Below are 10,582 nucleotides of genomic sequence, written 5' to 3' on the forward strand. Positions count from 1 at the left end.
AAGCTGTCTCGTGTTTTATCCTTCTTTTTCAGACATGGCCAAGGGAGAGGACAAGTGTCTCATCTGTGGCTTCCAGCAAGGTGAGGTAGCATAAGGACTCTCTGTCACACTGACCCACCTGCCAGGTCATTATTTGACCTCCTGAGCTAAGGAGGAACCAAGGGTCGGTTTTTTTCCCCATCATTTGCATGTTGTGACCTTTGAACTGAGAGTCTTTTGCCACTGAGCTAGAAGCTACTTGGGTATCATCCAGTAAAAAGCTCTGTTTATTCCATGTGTCACTGACAGGAGTAAAATGGAATACAATTAAAAATGGCAAGAGCTGGTCTTAGAAGGATCTCAGGAATGTAGTTATTCATGAGATTAGAATATAGATGAAAAGTATGGTGTATATACCCATCCAAGGAACGGCACCAGGGAAGTAGGATTTAGCAGGGGTCGCTTTATGAGCCCTCACATCAAAGGCCAGAGAACCACTCTGTGACAGTGAGCTAAGCTCTCCTCCCACCCAACCCCAGTCCCCAGTCTGAGAAGCCAGACAGGAAACATGGCAAGGAGGCTGAACTCTCTGAAGCCAGTTTTTGGCTGGTTCTCTTGGCCTGGGAGAGGCAGGCTTGGTTAACTGGCCCTGTGGGTGTGGGAGAGAGCCCCTCGGGCCCTGTGGCTGCCTGGAGTTCCAGAGCCTGGACCCTGGAACTTGAACTTCTTTGAAATTGTTAGGAGGAAGAGGCGAAGCTAAGTATTTTTATGAGGTCTTTCCCATGTTCTAGGTTTACATTTTATTACCAAAGGTTTTTAGTTCAGTGCTTCAAAGTTTCATGAATGTTTAATATGAAAAATTTAAACCTATTTTAAAAATAGAGTGAGTAGTACATTCAGCCCTTGTGTGTGGATCACGCAGATTTAACACTTACCTAGATTTTGCTGCAGTTACTTCATATAATCCCCCATTTCCTTTCTCTTCATTAAAGGATTTGAAAGCCTGTCCCAGGTGCCGTTTTACCCCCACGTCCTCGAGGAAATCTCTCTAGAAAAATACCATCCTTTTCTTGTGCGAACCAGAATGCCGTGATCACAGCTGCCAGGAGAAATCGTGACTCCTTGGAATCACTTCATAGCTGGGCAAAGCCGAATTGTCCTGCAGGTCAAGAGCGTCTTTGGACAGTGATGTTCTAATCCGGATCCACGTGACGTCCACCCATCCCATCTGGCGCTTTGCGTTTCTCCCCTCTTCGAATCTAGAACAAGCCGCCCCCACCCCTCCATCTCCCCTTTCCCTCCGCATCCCTGGCTGGACTGGACCCACCGAGTCTTGTGGAACTCGCCACCTTCTGGAGTCGTTTGCTCCCTTCGTAGTGTCCTTTAGCGTGTTGTACTGTACCTTGTGTGGAAACCTTTCCCCTCATTTTGAACCTAAGTCTGCGAGGCTGCACGGTTAACCTGTCCTGCGTGTGGCGCGGGGGAAGGAGCAGGATGTGGCCACCGGTAGGACAATCAGGACCTGAGCACGTGGCTCCTCATCGGCGCGCGTGTCCGGGTTCCCATCGAGTTCACGCCAAGGGCTGTCGCATCTGCCGGAACCCACGAGCTTTACTCTGGAGAATCAGCGCTCCCAGCGCAGAAGTCTGGGGACAGATTCCTTGGGGGAGATTCCAACAGACTGAAGCCCCAGACTTGCCTGAAGTCAGGTGCCATGTCAACGTCAAGCGAGACCTGGTCACTGTCGGAGGCCCCCAGGCTTGCTTCTGTTCCAGATCTGTCTTTTGTCTTTTTTTTTGTTGTTGTTGTTGTTGTTGTTGCTATTTCTTGGGCCGCTCCCGCGGCATATGGAGGTTCCCAGGCTAGGGGTTGAATCGGAGCTGTAGCCGCCAGCCTACGCCAGAGCCACAGCAACGCGGGATCCAAGCCGCATCTGCAACCTACACCACAGCTCACGGCAACGCCGGATCGTTAACCCACCGAGCAAGGGCAGGGACCGAACCCGCAACCTCATGGTTCCTAGTCGGATTCGTTAACTGCTGCGCCACAACGGGAACTCCCCAGTTCCAGATCTGTGTGTGAGGACAGTGGCTTCCCTGATGCGATGAGGTTTGGTTTCTCTCCATGTTCTTCGTTAAATGTTTACCGGAGTGGAGGGGAGTTCAGATGACATGACCTATGACCTTTGGCAGGACCTCCCGAGATAATAAATGTGGGGCCGGCACTTTTGACCGTGTCCTTTTCTAAAGTGACGCTGGTGAAAGTTCTGAAAATAACGGCTACTTTCTGACATTGATGGAATTTTGGAAATCTCTGGGTAAATAGAAGAAGCATGATTCGTTATGTTTTTGCTCGAGACAAAAAGCAGCAGCATATGTATTGCATATGGACACAAACCTGACCTCGGCGACTGCATGAAGTATTCGACTCCGAGTTAATATGGAACATCCCGGATGCCTTCTAATCCAGCATTCAAAACACCACTGGTTCAGCTTTAACTTTTTTCCCTATAACTTAAAAGTGATAGAACTTTCAGTTTTGTAAAATATCCTGCAAAACAGCCAGAACTGTGATAGGGTTTGGCTATAACGTGTGAGCTTTGTGTTTCATGTCCACGGAACTAGGACTGCCTCTTGGTCAGAAGACTCGAGTCCTCAAGCCGCCGTGCCTGCTGGCTGCTGGTTGTCCGCAGCTGCGTGCGGCTGAGGTGCTGCCTCCCAAGTCAGGCCGAGGGTGAGCTGCTGCTGGGAGGACAGAAGAGGTGGCCCTTGCACTTCTCATCCCAGGATGTCTGCCCTGCCCACCTCCCCACAAGCAGATATGGGTAGTTTCTGTTGGTCTGGATAAGGTGGTCTCCTCTGATTCCATCACCAGCCGGTGTTCCAGCCCCAGACTAAGATGTCTCCATCAGCGACTTCAGAAGCCACATCCAGCTGTGGTTGGCTGGGCCAATGTCTTGCACCAAGAACAACTGGGCTCTTCTCGACTACTTCCAGCTGCGCACCTGTTCCCCCCCCACCGCCCCAAACATCGCGGAAGAATTGTTTTACATTCATAATCTTTTCTTTTCTCCCCGAAAGTGTGCTTTGGTGCTTAAAGAGGGGGAGAATAGAAGTGTGCTGTTGGGGTTCCTGGAAATAGAATCCCACTGTATCCAGCTACTTGAGGGAGCCGAAGGACCCCTGAGGCCGCTCATGGGTCAGTTCACGCAGCTCACATTTACTGAGGGCCTCCTGTGTGCCCTGGCGGGATGAGGCCCGTGGATGTGTTGGGGCAGGTGGAAGCAGGGATGGAGGACTGATGCAGGCTCTCTCTGAGCAGCTGCTCCGGGAGGCCACGGTCGGGGTGCTGGGCAGGAGCCCAGAAGGTATTTGGGGGCACATGACCAGAGGAGAGATGAGATGAGAGACCCGTCGGAGGGAGGGAGGAGCTTGACTCCTGCGGTAGACGAAGAAGATGAGGCCCAAGTTGAATCCTGGGCACGGGAATCAAAGTGTTCCTCCAAGCTTCTTGCCGCTGTTGATTTTCAGTGGAGCGATTGAGTAAATAAGGTGTTATTTCCCTGTTGTGAGTGCTGCTTGCCTGCCGAGGTATTTTTCTATGGGAAAGAGTTGTATCACACTTGTTTTGAATACCCAACATAGGGGAGGTGGTGAGCTGGTTCCCGCCTTTTATTGTGGGCCCAAGAAATTAAGTTTCTAGGCCTTTGACCCATTTGGCCCCTAAAGATTTCATTCAACACAGGAGAACCCAGAAGCTTCTCTTTGCCTTGTCTTGGAAGTCAGAAGAGAATTGGGGGATATACTCATCTCAGGAACGGAACAGAGCAAAAAGCTCTGTGGCTCTTGTGCCTCCATCACCTCTAACCCGCGGCTCGCCCCTTACACTCTCTTTAGGTGGTTCATATGTGCACATATTCTGCGTCCGCACTTAGCCAGTGCTGGGCCCTGGTATCCCCTGCGCCTCCCATTCCTCGTGGTCTAGCCCCAACCCCCTCAGCATCTTCCAGGAGTCTCAGGTGCTGTGCCCTGGATGTCCGCACTTGCTCTTGCAACCCCAGAGAACTGTGTGTTCCCCCCCGTGGCCCTGCACCTCTTAGGACACGTGAGTAAGGGCTTCTGTCTGTCAGGTGGGGGCCCTTCCTGAAGAAGCAGTGGCTTTGCCTGACCTGTCTCTGCTGTCTCCAGCTCTGGCCTGGAGCTTCCCCATTGCAGGGCGCTCATGACCTTTTTGCTGAATGGAGGCGCTCCGTCTCCTTAGGAAGAGAGTCCCTGCAGAGAGACCAGGGGGTAGCTCTCCCCTCCCAGGGCCTGCAGGCTGGTACTATTCTGGAACGCCCAAGAGCGACCTCATAAAGCAAGGATTCCCCCCCCATGGACCTTCTCTGTGGCTTCTTGGAATGTAGATGCCGAGGAATTGCCTAAGCAGAGATTTTCTGTTGGCTGTTAAAAGCGAGGAAGAAAAATTGAAAATTTGGAAAATGTCTCAACATTTGAATCATCAGAACCACACACAAGTCACTTCTAGCTCGCTGCTCGAGAATGCTTCGCTGATGCTCCATGAGAAAATATGGAAATTTCAGTAAATATTCTTTGTCCCTATTGCTTGTTAAGAAGTGGGCGGATGGTGATGCTGGGGGGGCTTAGCCCCTTCCCACAGATGCTCATCCGCTTCCCATGAGGGCCTTGCCCTTGATCTGATGTCTCCAGCTGCTGAGGCTGATGGAGGCTCAGCTGAGCACTTTGTTTCCACGGCCTTAATATCACAATTGGCCGATTAATCAAATGCTCAGATGCTCCTATTCGACCTGTAGGCTGAATGACTAGTTTGACTCTGTTTTTTTTTTGTTTTTTTGTTTTTTTTTTTTGCTTTTTAGGGCCATATTCACAGCATATGGAAGTTCCCAGGCTGGGGATTTAATCAGAGCTACAGCTGCTGGCCTACACCACAGCCTCAGCAATGCCAGATCTGAGCCGCAACCTACACCATAGCTCATGGCAACGCCAGATCCTTAACCCACTGAGCGAGGCCAGGGATCAAACCTGCTACCTCATGGTGTCTAGTAGGATTCGTTTCCACTGCGCCACGATGGGAACTCCTAGTTTGACTCTCTTTTGTCCTTTTTTATTTGCTACCATGGAAGATAACTGGAAGGCTTTTTTTTTTTTTTTTTTTTTTTTTTAGTAATAGACCTGACGTCAAATCAGATAATGAAAATTATGTTTTTTGTTTTTATAGATTATAAAGTATATATATTCTATATAGGTATATATATATTTTTACTGTATGTTCATTTGTTCCATAGACTGGAAAAAGTAATACATACTCTTTGAGGAAAATTGGAAAGCACAAACAAATATAAATAAACACAAAAAGAATCACATGTAACCTCACCATTCATAGGCAGACACTATCAACATTTTGGAAAAATTCAGGCCGAATTTTTTTCTACAAGTTTTGCATGGTCGCGATAGTTTTGAGAAGAAAACTTGGTCATGTTTTGTTTCTGTGCTGTGCTATCCAGTGGATCATAAACATTTTTCTACGTAATGAAAAGTGCAGAGGCATCTCGTAGCATCTGTATAATATTCCATGAGATGGCTATGTCATAATTTACTCAACCTCTCTTTGTTGTTGTTGTCGTTAGACTTTTAAATTGTTTCCAAGTTCTCACCGCAGCAAGTACTGCTGAGATAAACATGTTTGGCTAAAGTCATTTGTTTGCATTTCGGATTTTATCCTCTTGACGCAGATTCCTTGGGTCCGAGGATACAAACAGAACTAAGGCTTTTCAGAAACATTAGTCAACGTACCTTCCCCCGGCAGCTTAGGAGACCGCTCCGTCACCCTGCACACTGCCAGCATGAAGTTTTTTTTCCCCACGGCCTCGGCGTGTGGAAATTCCTAGCCCAGGGAGGGAACTGGTGCCTCAGTAGTAACCAGAGCCACTTCGGTGTCAATACCAGATCCTTAACTTACTGAGCCAACAGGGACCTCCTTGCCAGCGTTAAATATTAGCATGTTTAAGTCTGTTAATTTTATAAGACAAATTAATGATTTTTTTAAGCAGTGATTTTTTTAAAGCACATTTGCTGAACTTGCACCTCTGTGGTCAGCAGCGCTGCTGAACCTTTTGGGAAACTTCATTGCCATTACTTTTCGTCCATGAGTGGACTGTGTTTGCCCATTTTTTTCTTAGGGCAGCCAGTTTTTATCTTTGATTTGTCAGCACCTGTATGGCTAATTATTTGATGAGCAGTTTCCCTCCTAAACTGACTATATTTAGTTTTGCTTACCTTATACCCCAAGTATATGCTGTATTGCCTGCCAGGTAGAGTCACTCAGTAAAAACTTGCTGAATGAGGAGTTCCCGTCGTGGCGCAGTGGTTAACGAATCCGACTAGGAACCATGAGGTTGCAGGTTCAATCCCTGGCCTTGCTCGCTGGGTTAAGGATCCGGCGTTGCCACGAGCTGTGGTGTAGGTTGCAGACGCGGCCCAGATCCCGTGTTGCTGTGGCTCTGGCGTAGGCCGGTGGCTACAGCTCCAATTCAACCCTAGCCTGAGAACCTCCATATGCCGCGGGTGTGGCCCTAGAAATAGAAAAAAGGCAAAAAAAAAACACCCCAAAACAAATTAAAAAAACCCCAAAACAAAAAAATGAAACAAAGCAAACTTGCTGAATGAGTAAATGAGTGAGTTACAGAGTGGTCCCTACATAAAACGGAATGAGTGCATGAAGATGATGCTTTGTTTTGCGGGACGAGGAGTGGTAAGCGTCCTCTGTCAGAGTCCAGAGAGAAAGAGTTCCGTGACTGAGGGGGCACCGACCCACCCAGGGCTCATCACCCATGTGTCAGGGGTCATGGAGGCAGCAGTTCATCGCAGCTTTCAGTGTAGGTAAAGCTATGTTTCACGGAAGGGGGAAGGAGGCCCTGGTCCCTAAAAAGGTGTGCGTTGCGTGGGGATCGAGCTCCGTGGCCAGATGGTCAGGCCCCTTGTTCCCTTTCTGACAGGAGGAAGGATACCCAGTGTCAGGCCTTTGTGAAGAGCGTCGTCGTGAGTCGTCTCTTTAAGATCATGATGATAAGCACTGTCTCAACGAATGCGTTTTTTATGGTCTTGTGGACGGATTATAAAACAAGATACAACTTGTTCAGACTTTTGAGGTAAGCGGCCCACGCGAGTCCATTTTCTTCTGTTTCCCCTGTTTTATTTCTGAAAATAGTAAAGATTTGAAGGCATTTTAAAAGACATTTTGTTCAAAGATTGCATGTAGAAAAATTCTGATGGAATTCCCGCCGTGGCGCAGTGGTTAACGAATCCGACTAGGAACCATGAGGTTGCGGGTTCGATCCCTGCGCTTGCTCAGTGGGTTAAGGATCCAGTGTTGCCGTGAGCTGTGGTGTAGTTTGCAGACGCGGCTCGAATCCTGCGTTGCTGTGGCTCTGGCGTAGGCCGGTGGCTACAGCTCCAATTCGACCTCTAGCCTGGGAACCTCCACATGCCACAGGATCGGCCCTAGAAATGGCAAAAAGACAAATAAATAAATAAATAAATAAATTAATTTAATTAAAAAAGACAGGGCGCCTAGCAACTCTTGGCACAACATTGTAAATCAACTATACTTCAAAACAAAACAGAGCAACTAGACAGCAAGACCAAAAACCCATGGACAATATTTACATCAAAACTAGTTAATGAGATACCCTTACAAAGAGCCACACTGCATAGCTTCAGCGTCTGTGGGACAGGAAGCAGTGGGAAGTCAGTATTTATTGGAAGGTATGACGGGCTGATGTGAGAACAGCAGTTGAGGAAGGGTGTTGCCTAATCTAGCACCCGGAATAGTGCAAGAGGGTCCTGGCAGTTTATGAAGGGGCTCAAACAGTCCAGACCCTGGGAACTTTCAAACCCGACTCTCCAGGGCTCCTTTCCTGGACAGTACGCCACACTTAGGAGGAACATTGGGAGTGCAATGAAAATTGAGCAGGTTAGAAACCCAGCGATAAAGAAAGAAAAGTTCAGATAAAATTGGAGAACGGGAACAGAATGAGGAAACCTCAAAATTCAAGCTGCTAAATTCTAAATCAAGAGAGTATTTGAAGCTAGAATTACACTTTCTCCTGAAAGTGTAGGGAAACTAATTTTGTATAAAGAAGTACAGTTGAAAAAGATTGAGGTAACATCCCGAAATTATTATTAGCAAAAAGAGAGTAAACTGTAGATAATGAAAGGCCACCACAAAGATATGTTCCAGAACAGATTAAAAACTGTACTGGGAGTTCCCGTCGTGGCGCGGTGGTTAACGAATCCGACTAGGAACCATGAGGTTGCGGGTTCGATCCCTGCGCTTGCTCAGTGGGTTGACGATCTCGGCGTTGCCGTGAGCTGTGGTGTAGTTTGCAGACACGGCTCGGATCCTGCGTTGCTGTGGCTCTGGCGCAGGCCAGTGGCCACAGCTCCGATTCAACCCCTAGCCTGGGAACCTCCATATGCCGTAGGAGCGGCCCAAGAAATAGCAAAAAGACAAAAAAACAAACAAACAAACAAAAAAACCTGTACTGTATTGGAGTTCCTGCTGTGGCACAATGGGTTAAGACTCTAACTGCAGGAGCTCAGGTTGCTCAGTAGGTGTGGGTTTGATTCCCGGCCTGGTGCAGTGGGTTAAAGGATCCGGCATTGCCGCAGCTGTGACCTACACTGCAGCTCTGTCTTGGATTCGTTCCCTGGCCCAGGAACTTCCATATGTTGTGGGTGTGGCCATAAACAAACAAACAAACTGTACCATGTTATTTTAGAACAAGGTAAAAGTTTAAGAAAATGATATTAGATAAGAAAGAACAGAAGTGAGGTGACAAAACTCAAAAAAGAATTACAAATAAAATCATTTCAAAAATGAAGACTAAATTAGACTAAGAGCAAGTAAATACAACAGGCAATAGCTTAAGAGAAATAAATGGTTAAGTAGGGGAAATTATTAAGTATCAGTAAGAAATAGAGCGATGAAAAAAGTTCCAGAGAAAATGATGAGCCCTGAAAACTGGGAGAAGGATCGAATTTAAGGATGATAGAAGTCCCTGAATTTGAAATGGAGACAGAAACAAAGGAACAGAATAAATCATAGTATCTCAAATCTAAGAAAAATTACCTGAAGTAAAAAGAATTGAAGCTATTGAAAGAACACACACTGTGTACTGAGAATATGGACAAATGCCGGAGCATAGTCTAGTAAATGATTTAAAGGAAAGTGGTATGGAGGAAATTGTAATTATCTAGGCAAAGTGACTTATAAGGAAAAGGAAATTGTTATCAGACTTTGCTCTGGTCATGCCTTAGACTACAAATGGAGTGAAACGTTTAGGGTACTTCAGGAAAGAAAATGTGAACCAAGAATTCTAGATTCAGCCAAACTGACTTTCAGGTGTAAGGGCGCATAGACAAACGGTCATCAGCATTAAAACACTTGGCTAATATTGTTCTCATGAGGTTTTCCTTAGGAATCTAGTAAAGAGTAAGTTTCAGGCAACCGAAATGACTAGAGAAGAGCCAACACTGGGACGGGCAATTAACTTTAAAAAATGATTTTTTGTAGAACTAATCATAATTATAGCTCAACAAGGAGAGAATGTAGCCCATAATGAATATATCTTCTGACAATGAAAATATGGCGTGGAAAATGGGGAAGAATGGGGAGAGTCAATGCAAAAAAATTTTCAAAGCGTTTTCAGAAATCGACTTAGCGGTGATACTATTAGTAGTATTCTGAGACTGTTGTGTGTATAAAAATGGGTAATTATGGAACACTTTAATTCTGTTATCCTCTGTTCTTGAGAATCAAGTTACTCATGGAAGAAGAAGATACAGATGTAATATAGACAAAATTAATAAAAACCTTACCGTTCTGCATTTAAATCAGAAGAATCAGTATAAACTATTAAGATATTTTATCTTTATCCAATGAAAAACCTAAAACGTTGGCCACAGTTATGCATCCTTAGTGCCCATAATGTGTTGTCGAAATACCATTTCTCGCTAAAAGAAACTAGGGATTCTTAGAGAAATGGCTGATTGCAGGTCTAAGGCAGAAAATATACCAGATGAGCCAGGAACATCTTGTCATGCACATAGCAAGGAAGCTATCAAAGATTACTGCAGTCATGTCAAAAGGACTCAGGAGACAACTTTAAGAGGCACCTGCTGGCCAAAGATGGGAAACTTTGAGCTTCAATAAGAATAATAATTATAGTGGATTTGAAACTCATAGAATAATCCATATGTTTATAATGATACTTAAAAAAGCCAACAGGTTCCTTTTAGAGATGACCTATCATCTTTATCTCAAAAACTGTTAAATAAAGGGAAAGAATCAAACATTACTGGCCTTTCTTCTATGAACTGTATTACTGAGTAATCACATAGCAGCTAAGGGAATAATCTCTTTTTCAAAAACTCGATGAATTTTATTGTATAATCATCATGGCAACCCAATTTTACAACATTTCAATTCCAAACCTGCAGCCTATTCCTCCCCCCAACCTATCTCCTTTGGTAACCATAGGTTTTTCAAATTCTGTGAGTTAGTTTCAGTTCTGCAAAGAAGT

Source organism: Phacochoerus africanus, chromosome 4, assembly GCF_016906955.1.
Source record: "Phacochoerus africanus isolate WHEZ1 chromosome 4, ROS_Pafr_v1, whole genome shotgun sequence".
NCBI classification, from domain to species: Eukaryota; Metazoa; Chordata; class Mammalia; order Artiodactyla; family Suidae; genus Phacochoerus; species Phacochoerus africanus.